Source organism: Pinus tabuliformis, chromosome 4_1 (assembly GCF_031772625.1).
Source record: "Pinus tabuliformis cultivar Carrire ecotype Pingquan chromosome 4_1, CPIR1, whole genome shotgun sequence".
NCBI lineage: Eukaryota > Viridiplantae > Streptophyta > Pinopsida > Pinales > Pinaceae > Pinus > Pinus tabuliformis.
Window position 1 is genome coordinate 78,455,241 of NC_142303.1, and position 16,591 is coordinate 78,471,831.

The 16,591-nt window shown below is 33.6% G+C and overlaps 1 long non-coding RNA gene and 1 pseudogene across 1 annotated transcript; both read right to left on the minus strand.

The window, feature by feature from the left end:
* Positions 1–10,816: 10,816 nt before the first annotated feature.
* Positions 10,817–11,905, minus strand: LOC149174259 (uncharacterized). Its single transcript, XR_016258476.1, has 3 exons — positions 11,564–11,905; positions 11,347–11,472; positions 10,817–11,103 (listed from the first exon to the last, which is right to left on the minus strand). It is a non-coding gene; the product is annotated as an uncharacterized LOC149174259 (long non-coding RNA).
* Positions 11,906–11,991: 86 nt separating this feature from the next.
* LOC149174260 (uncharacterized) lies at positions 11,992–12,746 on the minus strand (annotated as a pseudogene).
* Between the last annotated feature and the right edge of the window lie 3,845 nt (positions 12,747–16,591).

Below are 16,591 nucleotides of genomic sequence, written 5' to 3' on the forward strand. Positions count from 1 at the left end.
TGAAAGCTTATTTGAAGAATTCAGTGAACAAAAAAGATTTTTGGAATATTTTAGAAATACTTGGTTAGCCAACAATAAAATATGTAAGCTTCTTATTGGTGGTTTTAATGACTCTATGTTTCATGTTATATGTATACTTATTAATATATAACTAATAAATTTCTTTCTACAGATATGTGGGCAAAAGCATACAGAGATTTTCCACATTCAAATCAAGATACGAACAATGCCATTGAATCTTACCATAGGTATATCAAGGAAAGGTACCTATGTGAGAAGAACAATGCATGCCACAGAAGGGTTGATTGGTTAATCTATGTTTTGTTGACAAAGGTTGTATTATATTACAATCATATGCACCGTTTAAAAGAAGCTGGTTTTGTACGACCCAGAAAAATACAGGAACAATTGAATTCATCCAAGTGTAGAGCTAAGAAAATCCCAAATGAAGATTGTGTGCCTGATGAAAAGAGTAATGACTATTGGGTTCGTAGCCAAAATAAGGATACTCGTGACATTTGGTACAATGTCATATATAAGGGTTCTAATCTACACTTCTGCAATTGCAATTGGGCCTTGAATGGAAATATCTGTAAACATGTATTGAAAGTTGAGATGTTAGTGAGTAACACTATTTTGGGTGAAAATGTAGCACGTGGTGTCACTGATCCTAGGACAGAAAGGCCTAGAATTTTATTTGATTTGAATGAAACACCTATATTGGGCCCAGAAATCCAAACAGAGCTTTCGCCATGCTTTGATTCTCCTACCAATCTGAATTATCATAATGAAACAAGCATTGATAATTTAGAGAATTTCTCATACAATGTTGAATCAACCAATGTACGACAAGATAGTGCATTCTCTGAACATGATGAGATGAAACGTGTTAACTCATCAACCCTTGAGAAATTGAGATCCAAAATACCTACAAATTTGGAACAGGCATATGCATTGAACAACTTGGTAGACAAAGCATGTCAAGAATACAACAAAATGTTTTTCAATACTATAACTCCATCCAAGATCACTACTAAGAGAAAACACAGTTTCTTGAGTCCAGTAAATAAAAAGAGGCGATGTGGTCGCAAGTCAAAATCAGGGACAGATAATCTACAATTTGAAAGGGTTGGACGAGTTCATGCAAGGAAAAAAAGAATGGATGAACAATTGGGGTCAGCTTCTCAAAAACAAAGAAATGTGGACCACGCGCTTGAGATAATACAAGATTCTATTATACCCAATATTGGTATGGAAATTTCATGCTATGCATTGTTTTATGTTAAGTGCGATATATTAGCATGTTCAACACTTTTGCATGACTATATGAACTATTTTTATTGTTACAGCTGAGGGACCCACATCTCACAACATTCCAAGTTGTCGAATTCGTTTATTTGATGAACATGCTAATGAAAAAAGATCTAGCATTGGGAACACGACTTCAGCCATTAACACCCCAATATCCTCCCCAAGGGTGCTCCCCCCTATTGCTGAACCAATTAGGATGTATCATCGCCCACACCCACCACCTTTTTCCTCCATAAATTCTTCCATGCCTATAACCACCTCTGTAATACCTTCCCAATGCTCACCCCTACCCTTCAGTCATCAACCATTCTCATTTTTTCAATCGTCCACCCTTAACATTCCAATTTCCCCCCCTAGGTTAATCCCCCGGCCTACAGTGATTCCCACTATCGTACAACCGGTGGGGGTGTATTGTCGCCCACACCCACTACCTTTTCCCTATTTCACATCCACCATGCCTTTATCTAGCACCCCTGAACCATGCCTATATTTGTCACCAAGTGCTCCGCCATCTACCCAGGAAGGGCTGTCTTCTCCATTGCCTCAAAACCTCACGGTGAGAACGAGTATTTGATCAAAATATCATTGTGAATTAATGAAATTGATTATATTCCTTTCAATTTTTACAACTAATTGATTATTGTAATTTTTTGCAGAGATATCAATTTGGAAATCCACCTGGGAGTGCCAAGAGGGACGAGGGTGACTTATAGATCCATACTTTAGATCGATCATGATGTTGTTTTTCCATTATGTCATTTATGGGCATGAGATTCCATTATTTATGTTGGAAATGATGTTCTATTTTGTAAAAAAGAAACATGTATAGTTGGACCTATTTTGAATAAAAATACATAAATTTATACTTGTGTTGATGACAACATCTTCATTGAATTTTAAATCGTTATGTGGATGCGATGTTATATTCTATCAATGTTACATTACTTTTGATGAATAGTTGTAATAGATTTTTCGTTTATTATTTACAAATTATCAAGTTTATAAGTTAAGTTACTTATATATTTATATCTTATTTGATGTTTAAAATGTAATCTTAAGACTTATACCTCGCACCTCAAGATTAATCTGTCTAAAAATACATAATCCTTTCTAACTTGATACTAGATTTTTCGTTTATTATTTACAAATTATCAAGTTTATAAGTTAAGTTACTTATATATTTATATCTTATTTGATGTTTAAAATGTAATCTTAAGACTTATACCTCGCACCTCAAGATTAATCTGTCTAAAAATACATAAGCCTTTCTAACTTGATACTAGATAAAAAACAATAACCACACATTACAATCCAATATCACTTTAAAAATATTCTTACAAAGTCTCTTAACAAATATGTAACCATAGATATTTTTATCATAAGCTACCATACAATAACGACTCTTAAGTATACACAAAATATATATCGAAAAAAATATGACAGCTGAAATATATTTTCACATCCTCGACCCTAGAATATTCATTTATTTCTTTACATATGAATTATAGTTTATGGTTTATGTTCATATTCCATAGATTTTACATGTGAGAATCAACCCATTTAATAAACATGTACTTGTTATTTAACCTCTTTAACCTTTATTGAAACTGTGCATATACGAAAACTGGGCATATACGGAAGATGTGCGCATATACGGAAACTGGGCATATATGGAAGATATGCGCGTGTCTTCCGTCTATGCATAGTTTCCGTCTATGCCCAGTTTCCATACATGCGCACATCTTCCGTATATGCCCAGTTTCCGTACATGCGCACATCTTCCGTATATGCCCAGTTTCCGTATATGCGCACATCTTCCGTATATGCCCAGTTTCCGTAAATGCGCACATCTTCCGTATATGCACAGTTTCCGTATATGCGCACATCTTCCGTATATGCCCAGTTTCCGTATATGCGCACATCTTCCATATATCCCAGTTTCCGTATATGCGCACATCTTCCGTATATGCCCAGTTTCCGTATATGCACACATCTTCCATATATGCCCAGTTTCCGTATATGCACACATCACCCGTATATGTCCAGTTTCCGTATATGCCCAGTTTCCGTATATGCATATACGGAAGATGTGTGCATATACGGAAACTGGGCATATAGGGAAGATGTGCGCATATACGGAAACTGGGAATATACGGAAACTGGGCATATACGGAAACTGGGCATATACGAAAGATGTGTGCATATATGGAAACTGGGCATATACGGAAGATGTGCGCATATACGGAAACTGGGCATATACGGAAACTGGGTATATACGGAAGATGTGCGCATATACAAAAACTGCGCATATACGGAAACTGGGCATATACGGAAGATGTGCGCATATACGGAAACTGGGCAAATACGGAAGATGTGCGCATATACGGAAACTGTGCATATACGGAAACTGGGCATATACGGAAGATGTGTGCATATACAAAAACTGCGCATATACGGAAACTGGGCATATACGGAAGATGTACGCATATACGGAAACTGGGCATATACGGAAGATGTGCGCATATACAGAAACTGGGCATATACGGAAGATGTGCGCATATACGGAAACTGGGCATATACGGAAGATGTACGCATATACGAAAACTGTGCATATAAAAAAACTGCGCATATACGGAAACTGTGCATATACGGAAGATGTGTGCATATACGGAAACTGGGCATATACGGAAGATGTGCGCATATACGGAAACTGCGCATATACGGAAACTGGGCATATACGGAAGATGTGCGCATATACGGAAACTGGGCATATACGGAAGATGTGCGCATATACGGAAACTGGGCATATACGGAAGATGTGCGCATATACGGAAACTGGGCATATACGGAAGATGTGTGCATATACGGAAACTAGGCATATACGGAAACTGGGTATATACGGAAACTGTGCGCATATACAAAAACTGCGTATATACGGAAACTGGGCATATACGGAAGATGTGCGCATATACGGAAACTGGGCATATACGGAAGATGTGCGCATATACGGAAACTGGGCATATACGGAAGATGTGCGCATATACGGAAATTGGGCATATACGGAAACTGGGCATATACGAAAGATGTGTGCATATACGGAAACTGGGCATATACGGAAGATGTGTGCATATACGAAAACTGGGCATATACGGAAGATGTGTGCATATACGGAAGATGTGCGCATATACGGAAACTTGGCATATACGGAAGATGTGCGCATATACAGAAACTGGACATATACGGAAGATGTGCGCATATACGGAAATTGGGCATATACGGAAGATGTGTGCATATACGGAAACTGGGCATATACGGAAACTGGGCATATACGGAAGATGTGTGCATATACGGAAACTGGGCATATACGGAAGATGTGTGCATATACGGAAATTGGGCATATACGGAAGATGTGCGCATATACGGAAACTGGGCATATATGGAAACTGGGCATATACGGAAGATGTGTGCATATACGGAAACTGGGCATATACGGAAACTGGGCATATACGGAAGATGTGTGCATATACGGAAACTGGGCATATACGGAAGATGTGTGCATATACGGAAACTGGGCATATACGGAAGATGTGCGCATATACGGAAACTGGGCATATACGGAAGATGTGTGCATATACGAAAGATGTGCGCATATACGGAAACTGTGCGCATATACGGAAACTGGGCATATACGGAAGATGTGCGCATATACGAAAACTGGGCAAATACGGAAGATGTGCGCATATACGGAAACTGGGCATATACGGAAGATGTGTGCATATACAAAAACTGCGCATATACAGGAACTGGGCATATACGGAAGATGTGTGCATATACGGAAACTGGGCATATACGGAAGATGTGCGCATATACGGAAACTGGGCATATACGGAAGATGTGCGCATATACGGAAACTAGGCATATACGGAAGATGTGTGCATATACGGAAGATGTGTGCATATACGGAAACTGGGCATATACGGAAGATGTGCGCATATACGGAAACTGCGCATATACGGAAGATGTGTGCATATACGGAAGATGTGCGCATATACGGAAACTGGGCATATACGGAAGATGTGCGCATATACGGAAATTGGGCATATACGGAAGATGTGCGCATATACGGAAACTGGGCATATACGGAAGATGTGTGCATATACGGAAACTGGGCATATACGGAAGATGTGTGCATATATGGAAACTGGGCATATACGGAAGATGTGCGCATATACGGAAACTGTGCATATACTTTTCATGACTATTTGTGAGCGGAAATGCAAGTAGAAATCATTGAGGAAAGCCATGAATCGGATTGTTTGAGCTTTTTCAACTTGAACATTCTCTATAAGAAAATTTATCTTCTTTGTTACAGCTATATTTTGCATTTATGTGGGATGGAATTACTAATCATATGATTCCTAGTATGTGCATTGAGCAATATTTACTCTTATCACCATATTAAGCATCTTCAATATAATAGGATACTGAGTTATTTGTCCTCGTTACTGATGGTCATCTTAAAACCTATTATCCATTAAAGTTAAGTGCAATTGGTCATACACAAACAAAATTTGAAAAAGGTAGGAAAAGGACCCCATATAGCATGAGCTGCTCTTTTTCCCTCAAGATTTAGAGGCAAGGATCTATTAGGAGAGTGATGTATAAAAGTAAGTTTATGATTAGATATTTTGTATATCGATTCATATTTTCAACAATAATATTTATTTTTAATCATTTGATATTTCTTATAAATAGATTTTTATTACATAAGACCTCAAATAGATCATTGCCATGTTTAGTATTTTAATTAGTGTAATAAATCCTCACTACCCATTGAATCAATTTGGAGTACAAGTTACGGATTTAGTATCCCTCTTTCATCTAAATCGATAGGGTGTTCCCCTTAACTCGTATCATCCTTCTATTAGTAAAAATAAAATATAATTACACATTTAAATACCGTTTTGAACATGGATTTGTCCACGTTTTTAAGACTTTTAAGTCATTCCTACTTGTGGAGCAAGTTCTTCAAACCATTTTTTTTTTCTTTCTTATATTTTTTATTATTAGTATTTGGTGTAATGGTATTTCTCACGTGTGATACACTTCTTCTTATTGGTGTTATTTAATGACAACAATGTTGGTGAAATCTAGTTCTGTCATCTACTCTCATAATCATGTTACAGTTATTAATGGTAAACAAAAATACATCCACACCTTATCATAGAATAAGTATTTGACGTAATGCATTAAAAGTATATTTTTATACATAATGGACTAAAAGTATTTTTTTTATATGGTATCATCATGATAATTTCATTGAAGTGATCCACAACTAAGATAAGATAGTCATTATCCCTATTAATGGTCAACAAACTTCCAATAAATATATTAAAATTAATTCCCACGGTTTTCTCATTAATAAAACTCCAAGAAATTTTCACAATTTTTAAATTGTTGAATTAAATGTTATTCAGAGAAAACAATATTTGAAAAATGTGGTTACCATTTGTGTCATCTATGAAAATAAGAAATATATTTATAGTATGGTATTCTTCTCCACCCCAAAGTTTCCTAATATTTTATTTGTTTGAAATTTATTCACCAAGAATGTAAATTTAACATATAACTTGTAAATGAGAAAAAAAATCTAATTGGTCATGGCTAGGGATGATATATTTTCCCAAATTTACCAGAAAGTGCATTGATCTCCATCCATATGAAGTGGTTCCTTGTGGAGGCAAATTAGCCATGAGAAACAAGCATGTACTTCATAGGTAATCAAACTTAGATACAAAGGAAAATCACACACTACTTTAACCACCCATGCTAGACCCCATTGACCATGTTTGATATTTTTGAGAATGGTGTTCCTCATGCAATAGTGGTAATATGTGAAATCTTGAAGTAGCACAAACAGAATTCAACTTTAACAAAATGTTTTTTTTTTCTAGGTTGTCTTATAGTTATTCATGTTTTGTTATTATCATAAAAATCCATAGAATTTGTATATGCATATAAAGTATAGACACAATTAAGCTTATTTGAAAACATTTAAACCATAGTGTTAAATTGCAAAACCATCATCAATTCAATTGATAGTCACCATGATAGGAGATCAGTGTCATTATTTGTGCTTTCCTTTTGGTAATTAATCATGATGTTTAATTTATACTAACAAATAAGTGATTGACTTCACGTAACATTCATCATAATGCTATTCTATGTTTGTGGAATTTCAAGGTGCTTATTATCATTTTGAACAATAGTTTATTTCTTGAGTAAATATTGTAGTGAATGTTCACTACTTAAACCAATATATACATATGTTGGTGATGGATCTTGAACATTTAATTAATACCACCCATATGGCATGTTTATAAGAATCCATCTCAATCTCAAATGCTAGATGAATATCATGTGAGATGAGAATCATGGTAGTCTTATGAAATGACACATTTGGAAGAGCACCTCCTTGATAGAGGTCAATGTGGTTCTCCAACTTATAGGGTAGAAGACTTTGCCTATGTTTCCCTATGATAGAGTTTAGAAATAAATCAAGCCAATAATAAGAAAAAGAAGTCTCATTCAAAATAAATTTAAATGTGCATTGTAAAACCTATTATATGGGGTGTTAAAAAAGTAGGAAAAAGAAAAAAAGGAAAAAGATATGAATAAAAATTAAAATTCATTTGGATAAACATTTTTAGAATAATAATTAGCACCATGTACCATTTCATTAGCTTGAAATGCATTTGTTTTGGAGATAGAAACCATATAAAATTCAAAACAGTTAACCATTTAAAGTAATTCACTAACCACTTAACTAACTTAGGGATAACAAATTTCCATATGTATCTTATTTATTATAATGCATTAATTTTTTTTATAAAAAATAAAAAATGTTTCATGTGATACTCAATGTAAACTAGCTAATATACCATTTAAGAACATTGCTTGAATCATAAATATTTTGATAATAATCGATTTATATGATAAATATTTTTATATAGATAATGTAATTTTTTTCAAATAGAAATTTATTTTTAAATACATTTTCTTAAAATATTTCCAAAATAACCCATTTACTTATAGAATTTATTTTACAATTCAAAATAAAAATAAAATAATACCTATATAAATATGAATAAAAAATATCATTACCCTTTCAACTATTAAAATTGTTTGTATATATACATAATACATTTCACAATACTGGCCATATAAAATTCAAAACAGTTAACCATTTAAAGTAATTCACTAACCACTTAACTAACTTAGGGATACCAAATTTCCATATGTATCTTATTTATTATAATGCATTACATTTTTTTATAAAAAATAAAAAATGTTTCATGTGATACTCAATGTAAACTAGCTAATATACCATTTAAGAACATTGCTTGAATCATAAATATTTTGATAATAATCCATTTATATGATAAATATTTTTATATAGATAATGTAATCTTTTTCAAATAGAAATTTATTTTTAAATACATTTTCTTAAAATATTTCCAAAATAACTCATTTACTTATAGAATTTATTTTACAATTCAAAATAAAAATAAAATAATACCTATATAAATATGAATAAAAAATATCATTACCCTTTCAACTATTAAAATTGTTTGTATATAACCCATTTACTTATAGAATTTATTTTACAATTCAAAATAAAAATAAAATAATACCTATATAAATATGAATAAAAAATATCATTACCCTTTCAACTATTAAAATTGTTTGTATATATACATAATACATTTCACAATACTGGCCATATAAAATTCAAAACAGTTAACCATTTAAAGTAATTCACTAACCACTTAACTAACTTAGGGATACCAAATTTCCATATGTATCTTATTTATTATAATACATTACATTTTTTTATAAAAAATAAAAAATGTTTCATGTGATACTCAATGTAAACTAGCTAATATACCATTTAAGAACATTGCTTGAATCATAAATATTTTGATAATAATCGATTTATATGATAAATATTTTTATATAGATAACGTAATTTTTTTCAAATAGAAATTTATTTTTAAATACATTTTCTTAAAATATTTCCAAAATAACCCATTTACTTATAGAATTTATTTTACAATTCAAAATAAAAATAAAATAATACCTATATAAATATGAATAAAAAATATCATTACCCTTTCAACTATTAAAATTGTTTGTATATATACATAATACATTTCACAATACTGGCCATATAAAATTCACAACAGTTAACCATTTAAAGTAATTCACTAACCACTTAACTAACTTAGGGATACCAAATTTCCATATGTATCTTATTTATTATAATGCATTACATTTTTTTATTAAAAAAAAAAAAATGTTTCATGCTATACTCAATGTAAACTAGCTAATATACCATTTAAGAACATTGCTTGAATCATAAATATTTTGATAATAATCGATTTATATGATAAATATTTTTATATAGATAATGTAATTTTTTTCAAATAGAAATTTATTTTTAAATACATTTTCTTAAAATATTTCCAAAATAACCCATTTACTTATAGAATTTATTTTACAATTCAAAATAAAAATAAAATAATACCTATATAAATATGAATAAAAAATACCATTACCCTTTCAACTATTAAAATTGTTTGTATATATACATAATACATTTCACAATACCGGCCATATAAAATTCAAAACAGTTAACCATTTAAAGTAATTCACTAACCACTTAACTAACTTAGGGATACCAAATTTCCATATGTATCTTATTTATTATAATACATTACATTTTTTTTTTAAAAAATAAAAAATGTTTCATGCTATACTCAATGTAAACTAGCTAATATACCATTTAAGAACATTGCTTGAATCATAAATATTTTGATAATAATCGATTTATATGATAAATATTTTTATATAAATAATGTAATTTTTTTCAAATAGAAATTTATTTTTAAATACATTTTCTTAAAATATTTCCAAAATAACCCATTTACTTATATAATTTATTTTACAATTCAAAATAAAAATAAAATAATACCTATATAAATATGAATAAAAAATATCATTACCCTTTCAACTATTAAAATTGTTTGTATATATACATAATACATTTCACAATACTGGCCACAATTACAAAAGAATAACTTGAATGAGAAAAAAAAACTTGAACCCAAATTAAAAAGATGATTATGAACTCTCGCAATAATATTTTAAAATCACTTTATTAAAATCGTTTACAAAATAGAAAATATTAAAATTGTGCTGGGTTCATATCACTCGTTTACCGAAATCTAAATTTTTTTGGGAATTTAACAACAATGTTGACAACTCTGTCAAATGGAGTGAATGAAATATCAAATAAATCTATCTAATAAGCAAATTCAAAGACGAAGGTTGGTCAAACAAATCCACATATTAAGAAAATTCAATGACAAGCTTGTTCGCGAGAGTATATTTGCAAATATTCAACGTTGATTTCAAAGATTTGACAGCGAGGATATTTCTTTCACAAATTGCAATTGCTATATCAAGTAAATACATATATTATGTAAATTCAATAACAAGGTAAATTTAACATTTATTTCTAAGATTCAAGCTTGTAACTTCCTCCAATCACAACTTGCTGGAATGTTTAGCCTTCAAAGTAGCAAGCCTAGTGGGTTTAGTGAGAGCAATGCTAGTTGAGCATATATGCTCTATGTATTGTTTGCGTGACTTGAACCCACGTGCTTTCAAGTCCTTTGGCGTGATTTTGGTCCTTTTAACCATAGCATCAACATTTATCTTTTTTGTTTTCTGTGGAAATTAAAACATTATCAATAAATATCAAAATCCACATAGATATAATGAAAATATGCGGACCATGTAACGAATATGAAAAGACAATGCATTGACTAGCTATCAACAAATATCAAAATCTATATAGATATAATGAGAATATGGGGAACATGTAACGAATATGAAAAGAAAATGCATTAACTAGTCATAAAAATATATGTCAATGTTATTATGAGCTAAGATATGTAGTATATAACTTACCTCTCTTAATTTATCTTGAAGTCTAGGTGAATGCCGCAATGGTTGAGGAGAATGTGATTTTTGGTGAGTATCATGTCCACCATCATACATGTGCAAAGGTGTTTTGGGAAATGTATATTCATTACTCTGAACATTAGATTATACATAGATATAAGTATGAATCAAATAAAATTAAATGTAAAAATATGCTAAATTTACAAGAGTATAAATAGCTTACCTTGCATTGTGACATTGGACGTGAAGATGGTTCTAGCATTTGAACCATTTCATTTCCATTCTTCTTAAGACTTCGACAAGGGGTTTTCATTGATTGTGATGGTTCCAAAGGGAACACCTGCACCATAAATAAGAAATAACACACACACACATAATCAAAACAAATCAAGGATAACGATATATAATACAAAACATCCATTTCTCATCCCATCATTATGGTAAAACATAACAATTTATATATTAATGTTTTTAGTGGAATAGGTTATATGGATTAAAAACTTACTGGCCCAATAACCCCTTGAAAACCTTGAAATCTAGGTGAGCGGCGTAATAGTTGGTGGCTTGAACTTGGGGAATTTTGTTGATTAGGCTACGCATATCAATAACAATGAGTATAATCAATATAAATATTATTTAATGTTAAAATGTCTAAAAAATTAATATACGCAAAAAAATGGACTCAACTGTGTTCTCATTGTCTTGATTAGTTTCATCAAAGTTTAATATATAGTTGTGCCCATCTAATCTTTCTTCCCCCACATCATCAGGAACCCCAGTCCTTGCTTTCTCTTTTAAAGCAATGTCTATGCGCTTCATTGTCTCCATACGTCTACGAGGTAGACTTTGATCCCAACGTTGAATTTTTTCACAAATCCTTTGCTTTGAAGTATCATTAAGCTGATCAAATGTAACAACTGACTGTGAAAACAAGTTTCAATGAATTTAGTCCACAACAATAAATTAATACTAATAAAAAACATATACAGATAAATACTAATAAATACTTACAGCTGAAAGAATTTCATCATTGACAATATTAATAAAAAAGCATATACAAATAAATACTAATAAATACTTACAGCTGAAAGAATTTCTTCATTAACAAATCTTTTATATGCTTGTTGTCATGCACGACATAGCCTTGCATCTAAATCATATTGTATTTTGGCATTTTGCCTTTTTACTACACTTGTAGATTTAACCGCCCATGTAGCATTTGCATCTCTTACTCGACCTCTTTGACGTGGAGGAATTGGTGGGAGATTGTGGTTGGTAGCCCGATGATGATTAAGGCTAGATAGCTTAGATCGACTCAAGTTCCCCACACAATCACCAACAAGACAAATGAACAATTGCTTGGTGCCTTTGATAGTTACCTCCCATTCATGTCTATTGTCCTCCATTTTCTTACTTCCTTATAATGAATATGTAAACAATATTGTTGTTAAAAACATCATAAAAACACTTTAAAATAAAAATCAATATTCATATCTATTTTTTTGTGGTTACCATAACTATCCACTTTTAAATAAAACTGAAATATTTCCAAGATTTCATGGATAAAATTGAAGTAAAAATTCCAATTACAAAGTGATATGTACTACAGACATTGGGCTTCCCGTAAAATATTTTGGCAAGGACATGCAATTTAATCAAATTATTTGAACATACATTAAGTTTCTTAATTCAGATGGCCCACGATCTAACCAAGACCACTGACCACTGGGTGCCAAATTGAAACAGTAGATCAATTATTTAGGAAGAGACCAGAAGCAGAGGTGAAAACCTAATACAGTAACCACCTCGCTGTATTCATTGTGAGGTGAAGTACTCGGACACAACCGATCTGAAAGTTGCTTCCATGCATATTATTAGAATATACAGCGAGATTATTAAACATCTTAGGAAATATTTATATGTTTAGAAAATTAAAACCTCACCAACTTTGACCATTACCAGCGTTCTCAGTTCAGTCTATGATATTAGAAGGAATGCTGACTATGGCCGCTGGTCCTGGTCCTGGTTATTACGAAATTTTAATGGACTGAGCAACTGGTACAACAAACATGTTTTTCTATTATTATTTAAGAACACGTCTGAAACAGAATTAGGCTCAGAGCATAGTAAACTGTTTAGGAAGAAGTCGCTGCCTTTTGTGAGTGGCCCAACATGTCAACATGGTTTTATACTGTCATTTGTTTAAGAATTTTTTTGAAACATAATTAGAACATCATATCCAACAGAAGCATGGAAAGTATAAAACAAATCATTTTCAGCTTTGGCGAATGCCTATTGTTAATTAATAATGGCAGCAATGACCTGCTCCAGTGAGGACTGTACAACAGACTATAATTTGCCAAGAGATGGCCCAAAAAAATTATGCTTATACATTTTATTATAAAATCTAGCTCAGAGCTTTTGTTTTCAATTTTCTATGGTTCTCACAGAGATTTTCTCCGCAATGAATCTTATTACTGAATTCCCAAATTGGGTAACTCTAGCAGTTTCGATTTCGGTTTTGAATCAAAAGAGAAGACTCGGCCATTGATACTCGCAGGGAAATGCAGAGCTAACAATCCACAGTCTAGTTTCTATGAATTGCAAAACATGTTACAAATACTTTTATTGAAAACAAAACACAGAATCCAGAGCTGGAAAAGACAGAAGATTACTAGCAGAACATTTGCGGATGGAGCCGTAGAAATAGTCATCTGTCTATGGACAGAAATATAAATACAACAACGATTTTATTGATGAGATGCAGTCTTTTGTTTGCAAGACGGCAACATAAAGCTTTCTTCTTTCATCTTAATAAATAGACTTAAAAAGAATGAAACCAAACATACTAGCGTTACCCGTGATCACCAATCTGCTATGTTGCCGTGTTCTTCTTCACTGGTTGCAGGGGCTGCTCTGCCGTGTTCTTCGCTGGTTGCAGGGACTGAAATCTGGATAGCGAATGGAGTTTATGGATCCGGGCACCGTTAATGCGTGGGTTGAGTTGGTAAACGGCAGAGGTGGCCGCAGAGTTTATGGATCTCGGCACCGTTAATGCGTGGGTTGAGTTGGTAAACGGCGGAGACGGCGGAGAGTTTAAGTGCATTAATGGACGGTTGGTGCACTGGCCATTATGTCTCAAACCGGAGGCGGGCCGGCGCCGGAGGCGGGCAGGAACGGGCATTGCCGCAGGTGAGTGAATCGATGTGCATCCATGCATCCATGCATGCGATGGGCTCTCCGGGTTACGTGGACTATAGTATTAATGATGCTATAGTCCATGAAATAGCACTTGCCAACGCCACATGCCTCACCTCCTCCATAACATAATATGGAGGGCGTAAACCATGCCACTTAACATCGTATCATGGTAATATGTATGCTAATATGTCAATACAGGAGACATCACGATAATCGAACAACCCAGGAACTAGAACATAACAGGAAGATACTTGTACAGAGAGACCTGTCATGGGAAACTGAAGGTTCTGCCGCTGTTGCTGTCGTTGAGTGATGCAATCACCGGAATCGGAACTCGCCTCCCCAGCAGGCAGTGGGTTAAGAAAATTTTCGCTATTGCAAACGACTGGTTGTTCGCATTCCGTCCTCAAAAAGGCAAGCTCAGCTGAAATCCCTTCATTGATTCTCTCAGATCCTGTTATAAAAAACTTAAATTATGTTTCAATTAGCTGAAATCTAAGGGTAATTAGATTAGCGCTGTGATTACATTTTCTTCTTCTTTTTTCCACTTTTTGCATTCGCGTTGCTACAATTACTCAGTGGTGTGGAAACTTAGGCGACATGACGCCTTTACCATGAAGGATTGCATGGAAAACAACAGCTAGTCAGACAGAAGGTTGCAAAACACATCCGAGTTTCATTTCTTGCCACTGGATTGAGAGCTTGCCGGAGTAATTTATCTGACTCTGAATTGGAGAATTAATTGCTGTAATCTAAATTTCCTAAAATTTCTTTTCAAAACAAAATTGTTACAGACCACTCTGCCTATTAATAGCACACAACCTTGGCATTCTCACAAAAGTAAAATCCTTTGATCGGAAAACGATATGGCGAGCAGCAGGATTCTGATAATTGGTGCAACAGGTTCCATTGGTCGCTATATTGCGAAAGCCAGTATTGCTAGTGGCCATCCCACAATTGTTCTGGTCAGAGAATCCACGGCTTCTAATCCTGAGAAAGCCCAGCTCCTCGAGTCCTTCAAGGCCTCAGGAATATCTCTAGTCCAGGTAATCTCATTAATCTCTTAATTGTTTCCAAACCCACTGCTATTCTATCAAGTAATCATGTTATGATGACCAAAATTTAATCCTATGATCAGTTTCACATTAGAAAATTCAATTTGCTACAGGGATCTCTGGACGATTACCCAAGCCTACTGGAGGCAATTAAGTTGGTGGATGTAGTGATATCCACAGTAGGCGCAGCGCAGGTAGCAGATCAGTATAGTATTATCAATGCTATCAAAGAGGTTGGCACTAAGGCTGCAAATTAAGTTCGCTGCAAATTAAAGCTGCAGAAAAATAATGGGTAAATATAAATATACAAGTTTAAAAAACTATTTATCTCACCTTGTTCATTGTTTCTCACTGCAGGATTCTGATAATTGGTGCAACAGGTTCCATTGGTCGCTATATTGCGAAAGCCAGTATTGCTAGTGGCCATCCCACATTTGTTCTGGTCAGAGAATCCACGGCTTCTAATCCTGAGAAAGCCCAGCTCCTCGAGTCCTGCAAGGCCTCAGGAATATCTCTAGTCCAGGTAATCTCATTAATCTCTTAATTGTTTCCAAACCCACTTCTATTCTATCAAGTAATCATGTTATGATGACCAAAATATTCTATCAAGTAATCATGTTATGATGACCAAAATTTAATCCTATGATCAGTTTCACATTAGAAAATTCAATTTGCTACAGGGATCTCTGGACGATTACCCAAGCCTACTGGAGGCAATTAAGTTGGTGGATGTAGTGATCTCCACAGTAGGCGCAGCGCAGGTAGCAGATCAGTATAGTATTATCAATGCTATCAAAGAGACAGCAAGCTCTGCACATGAATAAAGCAGCATGGCGGTTTCGGCAGAAGAAAATGGTGAGCAGCGGAATACTAGAAGGCACAATGAGCCCCATTCGGACTCTATCGAACGCCATTGTAAACGAGGTAATCCGCTTCAGTGGAGGCAGCTGTAAGTTGCTTTAATGCAACAGCTGCAGTGCATGCAGCCTGCATGC